Source organism: Podarcis melisellensis (genome assembly GCF_964234715.1).
Source record: "Podarcis melisellensis genome assembly, chromosome: W".
In the NCBI taxonomy this organism is placed as follows: Eukaryota; Metazoa; Chordata; class Lepidosauria; order Squamata; family Lacertidae; genus Podarcis; species Podarcis melisellensis.
Window position 1 is genome coordinate 29,930,910 of NC_138535.1, and position 23,909 is coordinate 29,954,818.

Sequence of the window (23,909 nt, forward strand, 5' to 3'; positions counted from 1 at the left end):
CTCTGGATTAAACAACCTTACAGAAAAAGGAGATTGCCGCCTACTGGATGTTTAAGAGTCTTTGCTGCACGACCCAACACCCTCCAATGTACCAAGTATTGTAGAGCTTCAGCCTTGGTAGGAGGTGTGTCAAGCCTAGGATTTTTTAATTTGCCTTGAGGTGTGTCAAGCCTAGGTTTTTTGTTGTTGTTGTTGTTGTTGTTTTTGTTTGTTTTTATTATTATTATTATTATCATTATTATTATTATATAAATTTGCCTTGAAACTCCATAAAGTCCACCCAAGCCTTTTTATAAGACCTAAGCATGGGCGTGGCTCCTGAAGCTAATACTCCCTTCAGGACATCACGTTCCCCAGGCTCCAAAGGTGCTCCTGGAATGGATGTGGCAATGTGCTGCGCCTGTGCATCCGTGATGCCCTTGATAACCCCAGGGTAAATTTGGTAGAGAAATAGATGTTTAATTCTAAGCACAAAAGGACAAAGGTCTGGGACAGATTTGCCACTCTAGGAGAGTGCGAAAATTGTTTAGACAGGACACTGCCAACCGTTTGATTGTCGGTCCAGAAGCATACCTGGTGATTCCTGAACTCTGCAGCCCGCAAATGCCACTGTACTTTTCCATGCACTAACCATCAGGTCCGACTTGACCACTCTAGAGAGGCGCACTCAGTGTTGCGGAGCGCGCAGTCCCGCTGACAGCTTAGCCAATCACCCGCAAAAGGGGCGGCCAGGGGACACTACCCAGCATGCAACGTTGAGGTGACCAAAGCCTGACTTTACGCTGGCCAAGGGTGACCTTCTTGAGGGGAAGAAGTTGCAGGATTAATTTTTAAGTGCTGCTAGTCTCTCCCTTGGTAGGTGGGATGTCTGTGCAATTGTGTCCAATTCAATACCCAAAATAGGTTATGGTCAAAACTGGACCCTCCGTTTTGTCCGCCACCAAAGGTACCCCAAGCTCCTCAGGTGAAAGCCTCTAAAGTAGAGGCGCAATCAGGGCTATTACTAATGATGGGGGAGAAGAGTTATCAAGGTAATGGGTCACCCCTTCAAAACCAGTTTTAAAGCGAAGAGCCCAGTCCAGAATTGCACTAAATGATTCAAAGTGCACAAGCTACTGAGCACCCTGTCGGCATAGATTTGTCTATGGAATAAGCCCCCTCAAATCTAAAAACCTTGCCATAGAAATTCCTCAGGGTGAATTGGCAGGAGTTGGAATGTCAACTCAATGTCGCACTTTGCCAAGAGCGCGCCCCTGCTGAACCTGCGCATAGACTTTATAGCCTGATCAAAGGAGGCATATTTCACAGAACAAGGCTTCTGTGGTATTGCATCATTGACTGAGCCACCTCTAGGGTTGGGTAGGTTGTGGATCTCCTGGAGTCTATGGGGGGACAATGCCTAAAGGTGAAATGAGTAAACCCGCTATAGGTGGCTCCCTGAAGGGACCGGCCACCCTCCCGGCCAGAAATTTCTTTTAATTTCTTTTTTGCAATAGCTGGCATTTCCCAAACTGGTTTGGGGGGGGGGGGTTCCCTGAGTTAGGGGGTAATGAAACGAGGATCTTGAAGCCATAAGAGAAACTCTTTCCCAGGGTACTTTGCTGCCTCTATTTTAGGGTATTTATCGAGAAGGGTTCTAAGAGGTGAGAGCTTAACAGAAGAGAACATCACAGTCAAGGGCCAAATTCATACCAGTTTGTGGCTGCTCTTTTTGGCGGGTCTGTGACCTTTTCAACACCCCTGGTTGAAATGCCCCCTGCTGCCCGGAAAGGGCTGTTTACCTTTAAAACATGAAGACGCTATGCACTTCACACATTCATACACATACTTACAATTTGGCCCCTGGCACACACCCATGTTATACTCCCAGCAAACCTCATGGTTTCCTTTTTCCACATAGGGACCCATATGCTCCATCCAGTAATTCTGGTCGCTCAGAACGCAGCAGGTGGTGGGCAGCAGGAAGCTTTTCTGAATCCTCCTCGGTATCAGAAAGCTTACTTCTTTTGCTCTTCTTGGCCAAATGCTTCTTCTTACTTAGACTTCTTTCTCCCTTGCCCATCATTGGAGACTGGTGCTGTTCTGCAGCCGCTGACACTCCCTGTTGCCCCTGCGTCTCATCGTCCGATGATGTTTCGGAGCCCCCTTCTATGGCAAAGGCTGAGGTTGTGAATCCTGTAGAATACTGGGAAAGTCTGGGGTATACTGAGAGGCAGAAAGGTTATAATTGTAAGTATGAGCCCTACCTCCCGAGGATCTGTTATTGGAAACCTAGGGACACGTAGACTGTAATTATGTGTGAGGATGCATAAATGGATTGCTACCGAATGTGGAACCCTAAATAAGGAGGCCAAAGTGCAAGGGAGCTCCTCACTATTTCGGAAGAGGCCGCAGTGACCATGGGCCTGAATTGCTGGTAAAAGGTTTCAAAAGCAGAGGAAACACTGATTAGGCCTGTGGGTCGCGGGGCACAGGAGGCTACCCTGACCCATTTTGGACACAGGACCCACTGTTGAATCATTGGCTGCTCTCAGCACTGCCGCGGTGGCCACGGAGGTGCCGGGGCGGTCCACAACGTTAGATGGCGTATCCGGGATGCATTCTTGGGTGAGTGCAAGAGGTGCCGCTGCCACCTGGTCTGCAGGCCTATATTGCCTATAAAATGTCTAAAAAGCATGGGGGGGGGGGGAAACTGTGCCAAAGTCTGTGGGTTACTAGGCACTACGAAGGCCTGAGGCCCCTCTTGGTTCCCTTATGGCACCCCCAGATTCAGCAGGCATTACAAAGCCTGGGACCCCTCCTGGTTCCCTTGTGCCACCCCAGCTATAGCTGCATTTTGCTGGTTCTCTTGAGCAGACATAGTTTGATACCCTTAATTAGCCTGGTTCAGTAAAATCAACGCCAACTAGTTTGGATTATATGTGTGAGCTGCGAGTGTAGCAGGAACCCCACCCCCCCACCCCAATCATTCTGTTTGTATAAACTTCACACACACACACACTACATATGCCACATTTCTGTTATAAATTCATAGAAAATCAACCATACATCGGATTTGCACTGTTCCATTTTTTATTTTACTCCATATGACAAGAACTAACAAAGGGGGGTGACTTAGTCCTGGTCAGCCATAATCCCTTAATCTCAGCACATCCACAGGAGCCCTGCCCATGCCAACCCTGATGATCCCAGACAGAAGCGGAGACCCGCACCGAAAAACCACAGGCAGCAAGAGCCTGTGGACGTGGGACTCGGCGGGCGCTGAAAGCGACCTCCGAAACGTTGAAGAGACCCCGTAAGGAGCCTCGGATCGCGGAGGGGGTTGCGGCGCTGTGAGTCGATCGCTACTCTGCAGAGTGAAGCCGCGCAGCTGCTGTCGGTGAGCGCTGACCTTTTTTCCTTAAAATTCGGAACCAGAAGCTACAACCCGTGAGTAAAGAGGGACTTTTACAATTGGACTCTAAATTTAAAGAAACTTGGCTGAAAGCGGAGAGACGTTAAAAGGAAGCCCGTCTTCCGCTGCTATTTAAATTACAAAGCAAAGAGCTGGAGGAGTGGAGCTTTTGTAGAGGCTTTTTAAACCATCTGATCTGAGCATCCACTGGAACTACCTTTAGACGAAGAAAAGATATATCTATTGGACTTACTTTCTATTTGAACTGTGTTAATTTTCTCCTGTGGGAACTACAAATTTGGACTGAGAAACCCAGGTATTTGAGCTGCCTAAAGAACAGAAGAGCTGTCAGTTTGCAAACTTGGCTATTGTGTATCTGGACTTGTAACATTCTGAGCTTTTACAGACTTGTTACTTTGAAATACCAGCTAGCACTTGTCAGAAACAATGTTATGTTACTAATACCAACTCTGCTAAACACTAATTTGAAGGTCCTGGGACTTTAAAATCAATTTTATTGATCTTATTGGATCTGACTTCTTCCCTCAAGACATTTCAAGCCCCCTCTAGAGGATTTGGGACTAATAGCAGTGACATTATTCTACTTTCTCTTTCCTTTCCTCCTGTTTGACTGTTTTTCTCTGGGCTGCTACTTTCTCATGGGAACAACTCAGACTGACCTTGACTTTTAGATAACTCTGGAATGAGTGGCACAAGAAAAAGAGGAGCAAGAACTAGACAAACAACTTTAACCTCGGCCTTACAGACACGTAGATCATCTGTACCTATCTTACCGTCGGCAGCGGAAGAAGAAACTGAGCAGCTGCAACTGGAAGATATGGCCTCAGGAACAACCGCTTCAATTATAGAGAAAATTTTATGCGGAATTGATTGATTGTCCTCTGGATCAGAGAGACATTCTGAAAGAACATCACGCTGTGCAGGAATCTTTGGCTTTTCAACCTGCTCACAGAACTCAGCGTGTTTACTGATCAGCACTTTACTCTGATCACCTGACGGGTATGCAAACCTCCATGCACAAGCTGCTGGCTCATACCCGCAGAAGATCATTTTCTGGAACTTGGCTCCATCTGGCCCTTGCAAAGCCTTAGGCACTGGCACAACTGCAGATGAACCAAACGTACGCAGAAAATGGACCTGGGGTTTCCTGCCATGCAACATGAAGTAAGGTGTGTCACCTACCAGTGAATTGTAGGTACGATTCCAGGTGAAGCACGCGCATCTGGCTGCCTCCAGCCAAAACTTAGGAGGTAACCTAGCCTCTGTCAGCATCACCTGTGCAGCCTTAACCAGAGCTTCACTCCTAAGCTCTGCCACCCCCCTCTGCTGGGAAGATGTCACTGTGTGATGTATTCCTTTCTTGCGAAAGAACTTCTGCAAAGCAGAACCAGTAAACATAGCGTTTCTGTCACTATTGACTGCTTGCACCCTGGTGGAGAACCTTAGTTCCACCTCCTCAATCCAGCTTCTGATCAGCTGTGCTGCTTCCTCCCTGGATCTGAGACCGTGAGTCCAGGAGTTCTGCGAATAATCGTCCTGCATCGTTAGCAGAAACCTGGCCCCTCCCAGACTCTGTTCCTTGACAGGACCGAACAGGTCTATGTGTACCAGCTCAAAGGGTTTAGTGGTTACCCTCTCCACCTTTGGGTAACTGCACCCTTTTACCTTTCCCTGTCTGCAAGTGTCACAATTAATGGCACTTCCACAATTTCTAATCTTACACCCCTTGGCAACCTCAGGTAGAGTCTGCAAGTCTTCTACCGAACCATGAATTGTTCTCTGATGCCATACGCATGCACATGTGACATGAGCGGGAATTATAGCACGCTGAGTGGGAACTGTAGCACGCAACGCTTGTGCTTTCTCAACCTTCCCCTCACCCCCAAGAGACGTTTTAAGAATGAAAAGATCATTCTGCCCCTTCTCAATCCTGGCAAGTACCCTCCCTTCCTTGGAGATTGTGCAGACAGCATTTTCAAAACAAACTTTGAACCCCTTATTTAACAAATAAGGCACAGACAAAAGACAGTGAGGCATCTCTGGGATGGTGCACACTTCGATCTGCTCCTGCAAAACAGAAAGGAACAATGTAGCACAGTTAGTGACATTTCTTTTTTGTCCATCTGCGAATAAAACAGTTTGTCCAGCTGGAACTGCCTTGCAATTCCACATCTTAACTGCAGGTGTCTCAGGAACCATGTTGCGGTTAGCTGCTGAGTCAATAACAAAGCTCAGCTCAGTGTTTCTCACACAGCTGTTCTCAAACAAAGCCATGCTGGCAGTAAGTTGATAAACTTCTTCCTCGCGTTTGGCACGTCCACCTCCCCGCCTGCCCGCCTGGCCAGGCTGGTTGTCATGGAAACCTGGCTGGTTCCCATGGGAAGTGACCTTGGCAACATCCTGCTTCGGCTCTTTGCAGCAGCGACGCAGATGTTCAGCTCCAGTGGAAGAACACTGCCCGGGGGTCCTTTCTGCTGGCCTGGCCCTCCTTCTTCCGGAAAAGCGCCTCCTGCCAGCCCCGCCCCCTCTGAAAGGGCCATCCACTCCAGAACTCTCAGAGGAAAAGTCTTTAAACTTGCCTTTGGAATTCTTCGCCCCCCCCCCCTGATCTGCTCAACAGCGCTCCTAGAGGCTGATCCATCGGGAAACACAGCTGCCGCACCAGCGTCTCCAGCTTCTCCAGGGCCCTGGCCTCCTGCTGAAGTTTCACACAAACTACGCAGCACATCCCAGGCAGCCCTTGCTGATTTTACACCCTCCAGATTGGGTTCCAGCGATGCATGTACGCATGCTCTCAGCATAGCAAGCTCTCTTTGCTGGCTATCTTCAGCCACCGCAGCCTCCTGAGTAGGGGACCCTGGCTCCCGCTGGCTTGCTTCCCAAAGCCCTGCAACCAGGAACCACCCCCGTACTCTTTTGCTCCAGGTTTGCCAACTTGTTAAAGTTAGCTTTTCCAAGGGGATGTCCTCAAGAACCTGGCTGGCTGCCATTCTCTTCCGTTCTCCCAAAGTGGCCCCAAGCTGTACTCACGTTACCAGCTCTCTGGCACTTGTCTGTGGAGAAACAATTTTCCAGCTGCTTCTCAGCTCTCTCAGTTCACAGAACGCAGCCCCCGTCTCCGGCCAGCTTCTCTGCCTCTGAACGCAGACTTCAAAGCGACCCGGCAGCTTCAGCGACAGCTTTACGAGCGATTTATGACGTCACCCATAACCTATGCGGAATTGATTGATTGGAGACATGACCGTCTAATTGGTTTACGATTGCCAATTAGCCCTTTTACGGTCCGGCACGCTTCCTCAGCGAACTGCGCACTTCTGCTACCCTCCTGGTCACGTCGTGCAGAGTAAAACACAGCGGTAAAAGACTGTCGCCTAGCTTCAGATAAACTCAGAGAGCACTTAAGTCCATTTACAGTTGTTTATTGAAACATTTCATCAACAGAATCCAGGACTTCTTTCAGCCATAGCAAAGGCACGTCTTTCTCTCTCAAAGACCCAGAGAAAGGTGGTTGACTCCTCCCAGCTTCTAAAAGCTGACTGACATCAGAATGTGACGCACACCCAGAACAACTTAACCTGTTAAGTTCTGGATTATCACAAATTTATGAAAAGTTGGAATCTTTGGACAAAAGAGTAGAATCTTTGGACAAGAAAGCAGATGAACAAACAGCCAAGATTGATCAAAATACAGCCTGCCTAAATCAAATAACTGGACAGGTGGCACAGAACGTACAAGCAATTGGGCAGTTGACTGAGGACACTGTAGAAAATCGAAAATTGGCTGAGGCCACTAGTCAAAAAGTTGAAAAATTAGAACAAGAGGTAAAGCCACTCTGCAAACAGGTTGGAGAGCAACAGACGTATTTATCTATGATAGAACTTCGAAATCGGGAAAATAACTTAAGGATAAGGTCAATACCAGAAGCTGAAGAAGGGAACCTAACTGAGTTCCTGACCAAAGAGTTTTCCAAGTTTGGCCTATAGAAGAGAAGGACTTTAAAATTGTGTCAGCCTTTAGACTTGGGAAATTTGCAAGGAAAGACAAGCCCAGAGATTGTTTGATAACCTTGAGATCGAAGGAGGAAAGGGACAAGATTTTGGGCCTGCACTACGGAAAGTCACTGGACATTTTGGGCAGAAGAATTGAAATTTACAAAGATATTCCGAAACAACTGCTGGACCTTAGATCTGAATACTTTGAACTGGCCAGATTGTTGAGAAGCAACTCAATCATCTTTAGGTGGGAATTTCCTCAGGGATTATCCTTCACCTTTAGAGGGAAGAAGGTTAAAATCAAAACATTGGAAGATAGAGACAAATTTTTGACTGCTTACGGAGAGGACCTACAGAAAGGAATTGAAACACCTTTTGGGCCTGGAGCATCTGCTGTACCCACACCCTTGGACACTGAAGACTCAGAGAAAAAGGAACCACCCCTTGAAAAATAGCAGATATATTCTGGATGTCTCTGCAACTTCTGAGTTGGAACATAAATGGCGCCAACATTCCGGAGAAAAGGAAAAAAATATTTCATATTTTGAAAAAAGAACATTTGGACATTATCTGTTTGCAAGAAACACATGTGACTAGGCTACACAGAAAAGTGCTAATAAATAAAAGATTAGGCCAAGAGTTTATATCCTCGGACCGAATGAAGAAGAGAGGAGTGGTGATCTATGCAAAAGAGAGCCTGTCACCTAAATTCCTTTTTAAAGACGAACATGGAAGAATTTTGGCAATTGAGATACAACACCAAGGAGAGAAGTTTTTGATATTAGGAATTTATGCACCAAATGAGGGGAAATCAGAATTTTACAAGAAGTTGCATGAGAGTGTCCTGGACTATCTGGACTATGACAACATCATTATGATGGGAGACATGAATGGCGTGGTCTCAACCAATATGGATAAGTCTCAAAACCAAAATGTGACAAAAGATGGCAGACTACCTAAGACTTTTTTTGAACTGACTGACAATATGGACTTGATTGACATTTGGAGGACAAAGAACCCCTTGGGAAGAGAAGGAACATTCTTTTCTGAAGCCCAACTGACATGGACAAGAATCGACCAAATATGGATACCTAGAGGTCTGGCACCTAAGACCAGAAAGGTGGAAATCTGCCCAAAGACCTGCTCCGACCATAATGCGGTAAAGATGGATATGACACTATTACCAACCGGCTCCTTTAGATGGAAAATGAATGACAACTTGTTTAGAGATCAGGAAATCATTAAGAAGGCCCAAAAAGCTTTGAAGGATTATTTTGAGATAAATTTGAACACTTCGGTGGAAAAAAGAACTATCTGGGACGCAAGCAAGGCCGTGATGAGGGGGTTCTTGATACAACAGAATGCTGTAAAGAAAAGGACACAAAATGAGAAAAAAGACAAGATCTTGGAGAAAATTAAAGAACTAGAGAAGAAGTTAAGATCTAATCCGAAGTCACAGCCGATTCTGAGAGAAATTAAACTCTATCAAGCACAATATTCTAAACTGATAAATCAGGAAATAGAGTGGAAAGTTAAACTAATGAAACAAAAACCATTTGAATCTGCGAATAAATGTGGGAAACTGCTAGCTTGGCAGTTGAAGAAAAGACAAAAACTAAATACAGTTACCAATTTAGAGATTGAAGGAAGAAACATTCAGAACCCCGTGGATATTAGAAAATGCTTCCAGAGATATTTTAAAAAATTATATATACAAGGGCCGCAAGATGAGGCTGAGATTAAACAATTTTTGGAAAAGAATGGATTACCAAAATTGTCACAAGAAAACAGATCAATCCTGAATTGCAAAATAACACCACAAGAGATTGAACTTGCCATTCAGAACATGAAATTGGGCAAATCTCCAGGGCCAGATGGGCTGACCTCCAAGTACTACAAGATATTGAAGGGCTATTTGATACAACCACTGATGGAGGTCAGCAATGAAATTATGGAGGGGAAGAAGGCACCGGAATCGTGGAAAGAAGCCTTTATCACATTGATACCAAAATCGGAAGCTGAAAAGACACAACTTAAGAACTACCGTCCCATCTCCCTCTTAAATGTGGCTTACAAAATATTTGCAGACATCTTAGCAAGTAGATTTTAAAAAGTTCTAAATGAAGTAATCCATAAGGACCAGGCAGGCTTTCTCCCAGGTAGACATTTGTTTGCTAACACAAGGAACATTATTGATATTCTGGAACTCTTGCAAACAGATGTCAACATAAAAGCAGTGCTAATTTTTATAGATGCGGAGAAGGCCTTCAACAACATCTCTTGGAAATTTATGAAAGGGAACTTAGAAGGGATGGGAGTGGGACGGGGTTTTGAAAATGGGATTAACGCAATTTATTCAGAACAAAAGGCCAAACTGATAGTTAACAATGTGGTCACAGAAGAGTTTAAAATTGAAAAAGGAACACGACAAGGTTGCCCTATCTCCCCACTGTTATTTATCTCAGTTCTGGAGGTGCTCTTGAATATGATTAGAGGAGACCGGTTGGTGGAAGGAATACAGGTCGGAGTGAAACAATATAAACTCAAAGCTTTTGCAGATGACCTAGTTTTGACCCTGCAGGAGCCAGAATCTAGCACGAAAAGAGTATTACAAATAATTCAAGACTTTGGTCGGGTGGCGGGATTTAAATTAAACAAGCAGAAAACTAAGGTACTGGGAAAAAACCTGACAGATGCAGAATCAGAACGGTTTCAGAGAGAGACAGAGTTAAATGTGGTTAAAAAAGTTAAATACCTAGGGGTAAACATAACAGCAAAAAATCTGAGTTTATTTAAGGACAACTATGAGAAATGTTGGTCAGAAATTAAGAGAGATTTAGATAGTTGGACAAGACTGAAACTTTCCTTGTTAGGCCGAATTGCTGCTATCAAGATGAATGTATTGCCAAAAATGTTGTTTCTGTTCCAAACATTACAGATTGTGGATAAGACAGAGTGCTTTCGGAAGTGGCAGAGAGATATCTCTAAATTTGTCTGGCAGGGCAAAAAGCCCAGAATTAAGTTTAAGATACTAACAGATGCGAAAGAAAGAGGGGGCTTTGCCCTGCCAGACTTAAGGCTCTATTATGAAGCAGCAGCTTCCTGCTGGCTAAAAGACTGGCTACTTCTCGAAGACACTGACGTGTTGGATTTGGAAGGTTTTAACAATGCTTTTGGTTGGCATGCATATCTATGGTATGACAAGGTTAAGATTAACAAGGTTTTCAAGAATCATATTGTCAGAAAAGCAGTGTTTAATGTCTGGACAAAATATAAAGACTTACTGGAAAATAAAACTCCAAGGTGGCTCTCACCATTGGAAGCTAAGGCCCGAAAAAGACTCAATATGGAGGCCAACTGGCCAAAGTATTGGGAAATATTAGAAAAAAGATGGAGATAATTGGAAATTGCAGAGTATGGAGAAAATGAGAGACAAAGTGCAAGATTGGCTACATTATGCTCAGATTAAGGAAGTTTTTAAACTTGACAAGAAGTTAGGGTTCCAGGTGGAGAAATCGAAGTTGGAAACAGAATTGTTAGAGCCTAAGACTAAGGTACTTTCAAGAATGTACAACTTGCTGTTAAAATGGAACACACAAGCTGAAACGGTAAAATCGGCCATGATAAAGTGGGCACAGGACATTGGGTATAATATCATGTTTGAGGACTGGGAAAGGTTGTGGACTACTGGGTTGAATTTCACTGCATGTAATGCTTTGAAAGAAAATGTAATGAAAATGATATATAGATGGTACATAACCCCAGTCAAACTTGCAAAAATATACCACTTGTCTGATAATAAGTTTTGGAAATGTAAAGAAAACGAAGGAACATTCTTTCACCTCTGGTGGACCTGCCCTAAAGTGAAGGCTTTCTGGGAAAAGATATATAATGAACTGAAAAAGGTATTTAAGTATACCTTCTCTAAGAAACCAGAGGCCTTCCTTTTGGGTATTGTAGGCCAAGGGGTGGTAAAGAAGGACCGAACATTCTTCATGTACGCAACAACAGCAGCAAGGATACTTCTCGCGAAGCATTGGAAAACTCAAGATCTACCCACACTGGAAGAATGGCAGATGCAACTGATGGACTATATGCAACTGGCTGAGATGACCGGCAGAATCCGAGATCTGGGAGAGGAGACGGTAGAAGAAGACTGGAAAAAATTTAAGATTTACTTGCAAAAACATTGTAAACTGTATGAATGTTAAGCAGGATGCTTGATTATAAACAATTTGGCACCATTAAAATAGATGAAGCGAAGTAGGAAGATAAGTTAAAATGTAAGAAAAAACAATTTTTATTTTGGATAAACAATTGGCTAAATTTAATTGATAATTAGACAGTAAGGATGGAAGTAAGGCGATAATTTGCTGGATTAAATTTTTTAACGTGGAAGGTAGGGGCGGGAGATGCGAGGAGGTCACAAGAAGATAAGAAAGTATGTTATGTTTTGTTATAATTTTGTTTGTTTACTATATTGTAACTTACAAATTTCAATAAATATTTATATATAAAAAAAAGATGATCCCAGACAGAAGACAATCAAGATCACAAAGAACTTGCATATGGGAGTGGATTCAGCATGGACTGAAACAAAGGACAATGATCAGATCTTCCCTCTGGGGGCAGGAAACTGCAAACTCCCCTTTGTCTCCTGGAAGTGACTCAGGGGGAGGGGGGAAGGGAGGAACCAGCCAGGTGACAAGACACTCAGGTTACCACCAACTCCTCCCTCAACCCCTCCTTTCTGTAATATATGCATGATGTTACCACCACAACTCCTCCCTCAACCCCTCCTTTCTGTAATGTATGCATGATGTTTCTGGGGGTGGGCTTGATCTAGAGGAGGGGAATTTCAAAAGTTTTTATAAGACCTTGCACACTATTCTTCTGGGTCTTTCCTCTCCCTGCAAGTGAGGGGAATACCCTGTTGCAACAGTTCAATAAAGACCAAGCCTACAGGCTGCTGTTTTGCTCCAAGTTATCCTGGTTGGTGTCTTTGTTTTGTCCAAGGGAGCCCTCGGATTTTTCCTGTAACACGAGCAATATCACGGTAGTTCAGTATTGTCTGCGCTGGTACGTTTAAAGGACTCAAAGATGCCTAACTAATCTCCAACAAATTGTATTTAGCTGCAAACAATATCACCGTAGCTCAGTATTATCTGCACTGGATAGCAATCAAAAATACCAGCCCACACCTCAAAGCAATGTATTTAGAGGAATACCGAGTCTATAATAAACAGAAGAGAACCTTTGGTAATGTAAGCAGCTATGATAAATTGACTTATGCAACAAACCTATAAGCAAAGCAAAGCTCCCAAGAGCCCTTAAGCACTATTATCAAAATCAACCAAATGAATAAAATTGCCAGATTAAATATTTACTTGTAAACTAACAGATGAAATAGCAGAAAGAGATGAACGTAGAAGAGGTATGAGCTATTTACTTTAGATTCCCTATAAACCTGTATGCAAAGCTCGCAAGAGATTGCAGGGGAAGAAGCCCTTCAATAAATCAAATTATATAAAACCCGGATCTCTTTTTCCTTATAACTATGAGTTGACTATACCAAATTATAAAACTTAATGCCTAGACAGAGAGTAAGTGACACAGCTCCACAGAGCACCGCCAGCTGAATGAAATAATTTGAATTCCAATATACTGTGCACTAATGCTTCAATTTAATTTAAATGTGTTTCGTAAATTCCCAGAATGAAATTCTTAAGAGTGTAAGTATAAAAAAAGCAGTAAATTAATTAGAGGATATTAATTCTAAGATCAGCCTAGCCAGAGACGCTGTAGCCAGCTCTATACAAGCTTATGCACCAAAAGGAGGGGCTCCCTGCAGCCCCTTGCGCGCTCTTATTTAAGCTAGGCTCTTTTAATAATTGCGCTTTCATCCTTTGTTTATATTGCTTATGTTTATTTCCTTTGTTTGTATTGTTTATATTGCTTTTGAATATAAAACCAACGAGAAAGTGAGGGGCACTCGAAAAGGAGATAGCTCCCACGTCGTTTTGCCTCTCCTAAAATGGCTGCCGCCGCAAGGCCACGTGGGCAATCAAAATGGCGGCCATAATGCATTCCCGTTGCCTAGCGACAATGAACATGCGGAAGCACAACGCTAGCCCTTTAACCCTGAAAAATTCTGCAGCCTCAAGAGCAAAACCTGCAGGCATTCCCCACATACTCCTTATGAACGTTAATTATTCCCCTGGTTTTCTCGCCGGTTAGACTTAAAAGGGAGGGTTTGTAAAATAACTTCCCACGTGGAATGCCTATAGTAAAATGGCGGCTGCCCAGGAGGCCACGTGGGCGGATGAAATGGCGGCCGGGGCGCGCTGGTTGCCCAGCAACGGCGCAGCTGCTTCCGACGCTTTCCAAGTCTAAACTTCCACACGAAATTAAAACAGCCTGTAGAACTCACCCCCTCAAGAATGCTGCTGAAATGATTATCTAACAAGAAATTCTGCCCCTCACCCTGGCAGTAAAATGAAACACAACCGGCACAAAACGCAGCCCGCACCGCGCTCCCCTGCACAAACCCCTAGCTAAAATCTGAAGCCCCAACAGCAAAACCTGATTGGATGGGTGCGCTGCATCCTCCGTGGAAATAACAAAGAGGAGCCAAACGTTCTTCCTTGAGCTCCTTGCAGAACAGGCAGTCAGCAGTCGAGGGCAGGCAACGGATCACCAGAAAAAGCTCCACAAAGCTGAATAAATTCCTCTGAAGGGGGCATGCAGCAGCAGGCACAGCAAGCTCCTGAGGGCAGGGAACTTGCACCGAAACACACAGAGCTCCCTGTAAAACTGTAGACGTGAAAGAGATGCTGGAAGGAAAGCACACAAACACACACACACAGTGATTTTAGCTCACTTACAGCTCCGTTGTTAAACTGCAGCAGCTGGAATGGAGCGCAAAGGGGGAAACCCCCAGAAGGAGAAAAGCCCCACAAAACTAGAGATAACAACTCCTGAAAATTCAAGCACTTTAGAAATCAAGCAATACCAGCAGCGAATGCTGGAAATTCCCTGTAAGAAAGAGAGCTTTTTCTGTGAAACTACAGCATATTCCACGAGGTGCCCTGCAGCTCAAGAACAAAGGCAACAAAGAAGCAAGGCAGGAACGCTCCAGGCAAGGCAGATAAGATCTCCGACAAGCAGGAACAGCTGATATGCGGGGAAACAAACGTGGGGGCTAGCCGGTGAAAGAGGGCGAGCCCCCTCTGAGCCGGCCCTAAATAGGGCAGATCTGGCCGGGATTCCCCTGTTCTCCGGGGGGCTGAAACCAGCCCCCGCTCATGTGGGGGTGGGCGTGAAGCCCGCAACCCCACCTCCTGTGCAGGCTGGAAGTGGCTTTCCAAGAAAAGGTAACAGTTGGTTTGCTATCCTCTAGATGTTCTTGTAGCGGGCTCAAAGCAGGTTTACACGGGGGTTGCGTTCCGAGGTGCCGTGCGTTTAAATGAAATTGTGTATATTGGGGGCAGCATTGGAAAAGCCTGCAAACACCCTCTAAACTTCCGGAAGCCCTTTTGAAAGGCCTTTTGAAAACCAGCAGCCTCCCTGCAAAACTCCTTGCTCCAACTCTCCACAGGTCTGAAAGGTCGGTGCCAAAGCTCCTGGGAGGGAGTCGAGATGCTGTTTCCATGCCGCTTTGCCGCTTTTGTGCTCTTGGGGGGGGGGGACGACATTTTTGCCCCTTCCAGTGCCCCTTCCAGCTCTGCGGCAGTGTGCATGTGCCTCGAAGGCACGTAAATGGAGTTGCCCTTGTCAACGATCAGCAGCTGCTCCATGCAGTGGCAGCTGGTCCCTTAGGGCAAACCAGGCACTACCCCACCAACCGGACTTTCCTCTCAGGTACCCGCACCTGCCTGCCTTCTGACTCAAATCCAGTCCAGGTGGTGGCTCTAGCTCTCTGCTTTGGTCTCTCCCCTAGTCTCAACGTGGCCCTTGTAGAACTCGGCAGAGGAGAACGGAGACGAAACCAGAATTTGCCATCGCTGCTTGACTCTGGGTCCGCTTGCGATTGGCAGCACGGGAGGCAGAAAGCCCAGTCTCATGATGCAGGCGCCAGCCCCCTCTGGCCCCAAGAGCCAGTTTTCTCCTTGTCTCTGTGCTCAGCAACTGCTGCACAGGCTGTGCCACTCTGGCTTACTCTCACCACCTGAGCACTGGCATTTGGGAAGCGGTAGTGGCTGCTTTGGGGTGGCTCAGGGAAATGTCACTCCTCTCGAAATCAGATCAACTTGGGTGTATTATCCTAGCCACAAGGAGACCGTGGTGACTGTCAATTTGGACAGCTGTAGACATTTAGAATCATGGAGGATATGTTGATCAGTGGCTCTGGTCAGGGCTATTTCTTGCCACTATTATCACAAACCACATGCTTTTGATTACCAGTTTCTGGGGAACATGATGGACAGAGTGCTCTTGTCCCCGTGTCCCTATGGACTCCCAAGGGCATGTGGTTGGCCATTGTGGGAACAGAATGCTGATCTAACCCAGCAAGGCTCCTGTGTTCTTTAGCATGCACCAGCTACTCTTGCACTAAGCATGTGTCATTCCCCACACCAATACTCTCTCTCCTCTCTCTCTCTCTCTCTCTCTCAAATAAATTTTTATTAAGATTTTAAAGGTTACAAAAGAGAATAAAAAAGACAATCAAAGAAAAAAAAGAGAAAAGAAAAAAGCCAATACATATAAAGAAAAAACATCATCAAAAAACAGAAAAATAGAAAAAAATAAAAGAAATAAAAAACACATCAAACCTTTAACTCACTTACTTGCATTCACTTATTTCCTTGACTTCCTCATGCCTCCCATTTTTGTATTCTAATTCAATTAGATATTCCAGCAAATCCTTGCAACTTGGTTTTTATCCTGCTAATTTATCTTAACTTACTATAATTCCCCTCTTTATATTCTAATTCATATAAATATTTCAACAAATCCTTCATCTTAAACTTTATCCTTATATCTTGTCTTAATATACTGTAATTTCCCATTCTCTCTTTCACTAAATAACCATCCACTTTTACTTCCTTTAATCTTATTTCCAGTAATACTTATAATCTATACTTATTCTAAAAACATTTATCCTAGGGTCAAAGAAAGATTCAATTCCACGATTCCCCCATCTCTAAAAAAAAAAAAACCAAAGAAAAAAAAAACCAGACAAATTATATACACTTTAAATTCCCAATTTTTTCCACCAGATCTCCATCCCGGTTTCGGCCCCTAGCAATAGTTCCATCAATCTCCAAAAACCCTCAACCCGGAGATCTCAAGTCCGAAGCTCTTAAGTCTCTTTCGTATCCCCTCTGCCGGTCTTTTTGATAGTCTTTGATGTTAAAAACCAAATCTCGGAGCAGCTCCAACCCAACAGTAATCATATTCCTTCCTGCCAAACTTCCATAATTAACGATAGGGCCTATAGAATGTTCCAAATCTTGCTTCACACTCTTTTCAAATCCAAAGACCCCCAAATCTCCGATCTCCACCTGGCTCAGATTTATATCCCAGAGGTCATTTGCTGTCCACATAGGGAGATCTCTCCATCCTTCATTCTCGAGGCCGAGCCAGGCTTCCATCTCCAAAAATTTACTTCTCCTAGTTGCCATCATGTAAGACCTCCAGTTGTAGTCCACCATTTGTCTCTGTAGGGCCACGACTCCCCCTTTCATCACTTCAGTCACGACAAGATTCTCCTTTTCAGGTTTTTCAATTTGTTCAGTTGGCAGAGGTTCCCATGCCGAGTTCTTGTCCACTTCTTCACCAATGCCCATTTTTGTTCCCAATATTACTACGTTCGTAGCCATAGCATTTATCTGATCATGTAGCTTTCCCAAGAGATAAAATGTCCTGTTCAGCTCGCACTCAATTTCCTTCCCAACTGCCATCCTTACACAGTCCAAGGTCAAAAACTAGTTTCTCAGGGCTTTATCTTTAAAAACAATTTCCCAGCTGGTTCCTTGTAACAGTATCCCAAAGCTCCCTCTAGAGGGATTCAAGTTTCTTTTCACTCCTTCCAACACAGACCCAAAGGTCCCATACATTAAATTGAAACAGTTCCTTGTTTCCTTTTAAACGTAAAGTTGTAACCAAAACGGGCAGTAGAAAACAAAGTCCTTCTTTTGTATCTTGTCAGCAGACTTGACAGCTGTCAGATTTATCTATTCAACGTCAGCGGGCTCTCACAGACCACTCCCGGGTTTGGGGAAGTGGCACTTCAATTCCCAAATTTTTAACCTCCTTCTGCAGGGTCCCCTGCTTTCACAAAAAGTATTGATGATAGTTTCAATCAATAGAATTTAAATCCTTTACATAAAATTCTCCACGACCTTAGTTAACAGGTTCTTTGCTTCAGTTTATTTACAGAAAGGGGAGGCGGACTTCCTGTTTAGACCTTCCCCGATCAGTACCAATTTTAAAAAGAAACTTTAAATACTTTAGAGTCCAATTTCCGTTTACTCACGGGTTATTGTTTGAAATCCAATTGTCCACAAGAAAAAGTCAGCGCTCTCCGGCAACAGCTACGCAGCTTCACTCCGTAAAAATAGCCATTGATTCAAAACACCGCGCCACTCACCCCACGTCACTTCGGGAGCCCCGAAAAGGGGTTTCCCTGTGGTTAGGGGGGGTGCTCCTGGTGTCAGCCGAATCCCACGTTCCCAGGCTTCATCCGCCTGGGATTTTTAAAGGGTCTCCGCCTTCGCCGCGGCGGCACGACCCGAATTTCACGGAGCGGGTTCCTCTCAGTCAGAGGAACGCCGCCATTGCCGATGGCGCTAACCCGGAAGTCCTCTCTCTCTCTCTCTCTCTCTCTCTCTCTCTCTCTCTCTCCAGGGGCGGGGAGTATTGGCGGGGGGGGGGGAGGGGGGATGAACTGGGTCCTAATCAACAGCTGCCCTGGGGATGAGGGGATCAAATTCTCCATCCTTGCCAACTCCTTTTAGTGATGGGCTGCTTGCCACTGCTGTGCTCCTAAAGCTCTCTTGCTCCCCCCTCCTCTCTTTCTCTTTCTCTTTCTCTTGAATGTGGTAGCTTGAGATAGAACTAGCCACCCTGAACATTCCTGGAGAGGAAGATGGGAAGGAGGCCGGAGGCATTGTTCACCAGCTGCTGTGTGCTGCATTGCCCAGACAAAGTCGTGGGCTGGGGCTCCAGCTGTTGCTCAGTTTCTACCCCTGCCTCTGCAACGTGCTCTAGACAAGGGGTGGTGAACATGTGACCCCATCATCTCATCATGCTGGCTGGGGCTGCAGCCCATCAACCTATGAAGGCCCATCCATGTTCTGTTGCTGTTTTTGTTACTGTCAGAGCTGCCCGAGGTCCCAGCTCACAAAGGACCAACGCCAGTTCGTAGTTATATACAAAAGTCTTTATTGAAGTTCAGTTTCACTTTCAAAGCCGCAGCGCGCAGCTCTACGTCTCAAACTCTAGACCGCTGAAGCTCCGTCTGAATCTCCTCCCCCCAGACACCAGTTTAAGACTCTAGCCTTGCTCCACCTCTTCCTTTGCTCTTTCCTCCTCTGGTTCCGCCTGTCCGCTGGGGTCTTGCCCTTTCTAGACTCTTCTGACGCTGAGTCCCCTGAGTCTTCCCCCTGCCTCCGGCGGGCTTTAGGACCTGGTTTCCAATCCGGGTTTTCTGCTGTCCCGCGCGCCTGTACATTCGAACTTGGCACGCGCGCCCAGCCGGCAACCTTCCTCCTGACCGTTACACTGCTCCTGTCACTGCTTCCCCCTTCGGGGAGGCTAGCTGGACCTGACCTCCCCTCCGTTCCCCCACTCTCCGATAGAGGCGTGGTCAGCCCTGACTCATCTTCTCTCCCTGCTGGAGGAGACGCTGGCCCTGATACACGGGACTCTTCCCCCCCACTACGCTCTGGTGGGGAAGCTGGTCCTGATCTCCCGCTGCTGCTTTGGGATTCCCCGCTGGCCCCTTGCTTCTGGTGCGTCCCCCCTGGGACCCCCCTTGCCCTGGCCATCGGCGCCCCCCTCTGGGAATCTTCTGATTCGCTGGAGAAGCTCATGGAATCTCTCGGGTCACTGTCATACTCCCCTACGCTGCCCTCAGATTCTTCCCCTTCGCTCTCCATTTCCTCTCTCCCCTGTGCCTCTGCTCCTGAGCCCCTGACAGTTACTTATTTCCTGCCCTTCACCCTAAGGTCCCAGGGCAGGTTCCAACAAATTAAATAAAATGTTAGAAGAAGAGAAGTTTGGATTTGATATCCCGCTTTATCACTACCCGAAGGAGTCTCAAAGCGGCTAACATTCTCCTTTACCTTCCTCCCCAACAAACACTCTGTGAGGCGAGTGGGGCTGAGAGACTTCAGAGAAGTGTGACTGGCCCAAGGTCACCCAGCAGCTGCAGGTGGAGGAGCGGAGACGCGAACCCGGTTCCCCAGCTTACGAGTCTATTGCTCTGAACCACTACACCGCACTGGCTCTCTAGCCAAACCCCATGTCCACAGCTGCATATTCAGTAAGCTTTTGGATGAACTGCACATCCGGAGTGGGAGGATTACTAGCTGCATATTAATAGGGGGAGGGGGAGCTTGGATTTGGGGTGCAAGCAATTAGTTTTTTGTTTCCCCACTTGAGATGCTTGCTGCGGCTAGGGCCGGGCGATATATTTTCAAATCAGCTTGAAGTCTAGATAGTGAGACTGGTTTCATAATTTCTGACCTGGCAATATATTGCGAATCATGATGTGTGTGTGTGTACTATGCAAAAAACACCATGTGGGGGGAAACTGTGAAGCCAGCCAATGCTTCTTTAGATTCCTGCAGCCCCTGTGGACTCTGCCGGTTCAGCTTTCCCCTGCCCTCCTGCAGGGGGCAGCCGAAATCACAATGCGGGGGAAACCGTGAAGCCAGCCAATGCCTCTACATAGCTCCATCTTATTTCAGACATCGTGATATATTGGTGTATTGCAATGTTTAGCTAGTGATATATCACCGTGTTGAAAGCCAGCTATCGCCCAGCCCTAGTTGTGGCCTCAGAGGGCAAGAGTTGTCCACCCAGCTGGAGCAAGGAAAGAATGCATACTGGCACACATTCTGTCAGGCTCTCATGCCAGTCCCGCTTGTCATTGGACCTCCAGGAGAAGCAGTTTCTGGATATCGTACCCCAGGATGGTGATGACTCCACTGAGCGGCCAAGGAGATCTGGCTTTTGGTGGACCACCTCTTCAAGAATGCCTGCCACCAGGTGAGCTGAGGGGGACGGTACCATTGAAAGGATGGGTGTGGGCTGGAATCCAGTACCAGTTTTGGGGTGTGCAGGTTCCAGACGTCCCAATTGATTTATATCTTAGCTACCGACTCGCTCTTACGAGCTCCTGCTGTGAGTATAGTGGCACCTTGGTGGAGCGCAGCGGGTGGGACATCCAGCATACGGTCTTCCTTAGAGCGGCTCAGAAGAACCCAAGTGTTCCCAACCATTGTCTGTCTATCCCTAGCAAAGCGGCTCTCTGAGACTCGCCACTAGAAGACGTGGGGAATGATTTCACTCTCCCATTGCCCCAAATCAGGAGAAGGGTAGTAGGAATGCTACTGTGGAAAGCAGGCGGGATACAATTCTCAGCCCTTGTGCCAGCTCTCTTGGTGAGGGGCTTCTCTCCATTGTGGCATTCCTCGACCTCACATTATGCACCCCAGGGCTGGATTGTTCTTCATGCTATCCAGGATGTACCTCATCCCTTCCGAACGCATGGGTGATACTCTGCTTCAGGAGGACCTCTTCCAGACCCCGGGGACGCAGGACAAGCTGCAGGAGAGAATTGAGTGCCTGGACACCAGCATTCCTGAGACGATCCGTATCCTCTTGGGGGGCATTGTTGGGGAGCAGGGCTGCTTGGTGGTTTTCTTTCGCTCTTGGCTGGAGTGGACCTCACTTTTATATGCCTGTTGTCTTAGGTTCCTAGGCCAGCCCATCCTTAAGGCTCTGGGACACAGCACAATGAAATGCCCACAGTCAAGTCCAGTCATGCATCCAAACAGCTCCACAGCTTTAACCCCCATTTGAAAACTGTTGGAAATTCAAGCCCTTCTCATGATAAGCTGGCAGCAGTCCAGGCACCCGGCTTGATTCCCTGTTGACCTCCCTGGCTGCATTCCCCAGCAGACGCAGGCAAGGTCTCGATCGGCGATTCTTCTCAAACGTGAGAAGAACACATCCCTCTTTCCTGCCTCCCCCAGGCAGGGGAAAGAGATAGACAGAAACGTATTTACATGCTTTTATTTCTGTCTTTGCAGCGTTACAAAAAACAGGACTGCTCTCTTCAAACTCCAGCAGTGTTGTGACTAAAACTTCCTGTACATCCTGTACAGCTCATATTACACTGTGAGGTAATTCCGGTGCTGCGCACTGTGAAATGACTGCCCCTCTGTAACAAAAACATCAGCCTGGCTAGATAGAGCAGAGGTGGGGAATCTTGACAGGCCCACAGGCCCCACATCTAGCATCATACGTGGTGTCAGGTGTGGAGACATGGCTGCAAAGGAGCTTCAAGGGTGCGTTCAATTGTTCTTTGGCAAGCAGGGTTTGTTGACCGCACTTTTGGAGTTGACCACTAGTATTTGTTGTTTGGATTGAAACCATGCCTGCAGAAGGACATTTCCTCGGCAGACCAGCTTTGCAGGCAGCTTCGTCAAGAGGGGAGGTGTGGGATAATTACAGTGGGGTGGCTCAGTTGGTAGAGCGTGACACTCTTAATCTCAGGGCTGTGGGTTCAAGGTCCACCTTGCGCCAAAAGGGGAAACTTGCAAGGTGGGCCCAGATATATAAGGACCAAGCTTCTTGCTTTGGACCAGCCTGGGAAGGAGGCAGGCTGCAGGTAACAGGACAGAACACTTCCCTTGCCAGGCTGTCAATAGCTGGCAGTGACCACTCGGTGGCCGAAGCTCTGCTCATCTTCCTGGAGGCAGTGCCAGAACCAGTCCTTTGCTATGAACTGTATCAGCGCTGCCTTGAGTGCTCACATGACAGCCACCTCTGTCACCAGGTCGGCCCCAGAGCCCCATCTCTTCCTGGCTGGTCTGTGGTGTGTACAGAAGCATAGAATCAGAAGGGATTTCCAAAATCATCTAGTCCAAATGTTGCCGCAAGTAACAGGAAATCCACTAAAACATCCCTGAAAGCCAGTAAACCGGCACACTGGCAGGAGGGCTAGTCTGGTCTGGGAAGCCTTGTTAACTGCAGAGGTTGCTGATGTCTCCTTTGATAACCATCCCTCTCGGTTGTGGAGGGGGGTGGGGTGCGCACATGTTGCCTTTTTGCTTTCTGACCAGGACTTGTAACAATAGCCCACCTGTTTCAGTGAACCTCGAAGCGGCCATATACTGGGCCATCTAGCTCAGTATTGTCGAAATTGACAAGCAGTGGCTCTCCAGGATTTCAGACAAGGGATGTTCCCTACCCTCCTGGGAGATGCTGGGGGTGGAGCCTGAGACTTTCTGCATGAAAAGCAGGTGGTTTACTGCAGAGCTATGGCCCTTCCCCCAAGATATCTCAGTTGGTAGAGCATAAGACTCTTCATCTCAGTGTCCTGAGTTCGAGCCCCACCTTAGGCATTGCAGGGGGTTCGATTAGTTAACCCTCGTGGTCCCTTCCGACTCTACAGTTGTATTATTCCCCAAAGTTCCCAGCAGAGTTCTAGTCCGGTTACCATTTTAAACATTCTTTTTTTTATGCCAGGTCTAAACCTGCAAACATAACAAGCACACCGTGCTAGTGATCCATGCCCCTCCTCTAGCAAAGCTCTGCACTGAAACTCCAAACCGCCCCTCCCTGTCTTGCAGGTGATCTGCCAGATCCGCACCAGAACGTGTTCCGCTTCCTGGTGGCTTTCCTGCGGGAGCTGCTGAAATATTCTGAGAGCAACAGAGCAATCTTTTGAGAAGATTGATTTTAGAAAACTGTTAAAATGAAATACAATGAAATTCAACCAGGGGGATTTGAGGAAGTCACTTAACAATGTTATCAAGATTGGTTTAATTGCAATTAGGATGTATGTTTGTTTGTTTGTCTTTAAAAAAATTGGAAAATTTTTGGAAGAGGCGGCTTCAGGGAAAACAGATATTGTAACTGACTCTGGAAATGGCCAAGCTTAAATTACTGAGCTGGAATGTTAATGGTTTGAACTCTGGAGCCAGACTATATCGGATTGAACATGTAATAGCAAAACAGAAATTGGATATCATCTGTCTCCAAGAGACACATATTGCAAAAAAGCATAAAAGGGTCTTAATTAACAAAAAATTAGGTATGGACTTCATCTCATCAGATAAAACAAAAAAGAGAGGAGTTGTTTTTTATATTAATCCTGCACTTGAACCCAAATTGATTCAGAAGGACGAAAAAGGCAGAATTTTAATAATACAAATTAAAATCCAGGGAGAGAAAGTGGTATTGGTTGGTATTTACGCCCCTAATGATAAAAAAGTAACTTTTTTCAGGAAACTAGAAACAGAACTACTTGAATTTGCAGATCAAAA

The 23,909-nt window shown here is 46.2% G+C and overlaps 1 long non-coding RNA gene and 1 pseudogene across 2 annotated transcripts in view; one reads left to right on the top strand and one right to left on the bottom strand.

Moving 5' to 3' along the window:
- LOC309361281 (inositol polyphosphate 5-phosphatase OCRL-like) overlaps positions 1 to 23,311 on the top strand; it is a 226,629-nt pseudogene extending 203,318 nt beyond the window's left edge. The window contains exons 15-17 of the transcript in view: positions 21,145 to 21,229; positions 22,290 to 22,409; positions 23,214 to 23,311. The product of the transcript in view is annotated as an inositol polyphosphate 5-phosphatase OCRL-like (transcript). The remainder of the gene's footprint in view (positions 1 to 21,144; positions 21,230 to 22,289; positions 22,410 to 23,213) is intronic.
- On the bottom strand, positions 828 to 19,554 carry LOC309361336. The gene is made up of 2 exons (XR_014164433.1): positions 18,919 to 19,554; positions 828 to 974 (listed from the first exon to the last, which is right to left on the bottom strand). It is a non-coding gene; the product is annotated as an uncharacterized lncRNA (long non-coding RNA).
- Positions 23,312 to 23,909: the final 598 nt, after the last annotated feature.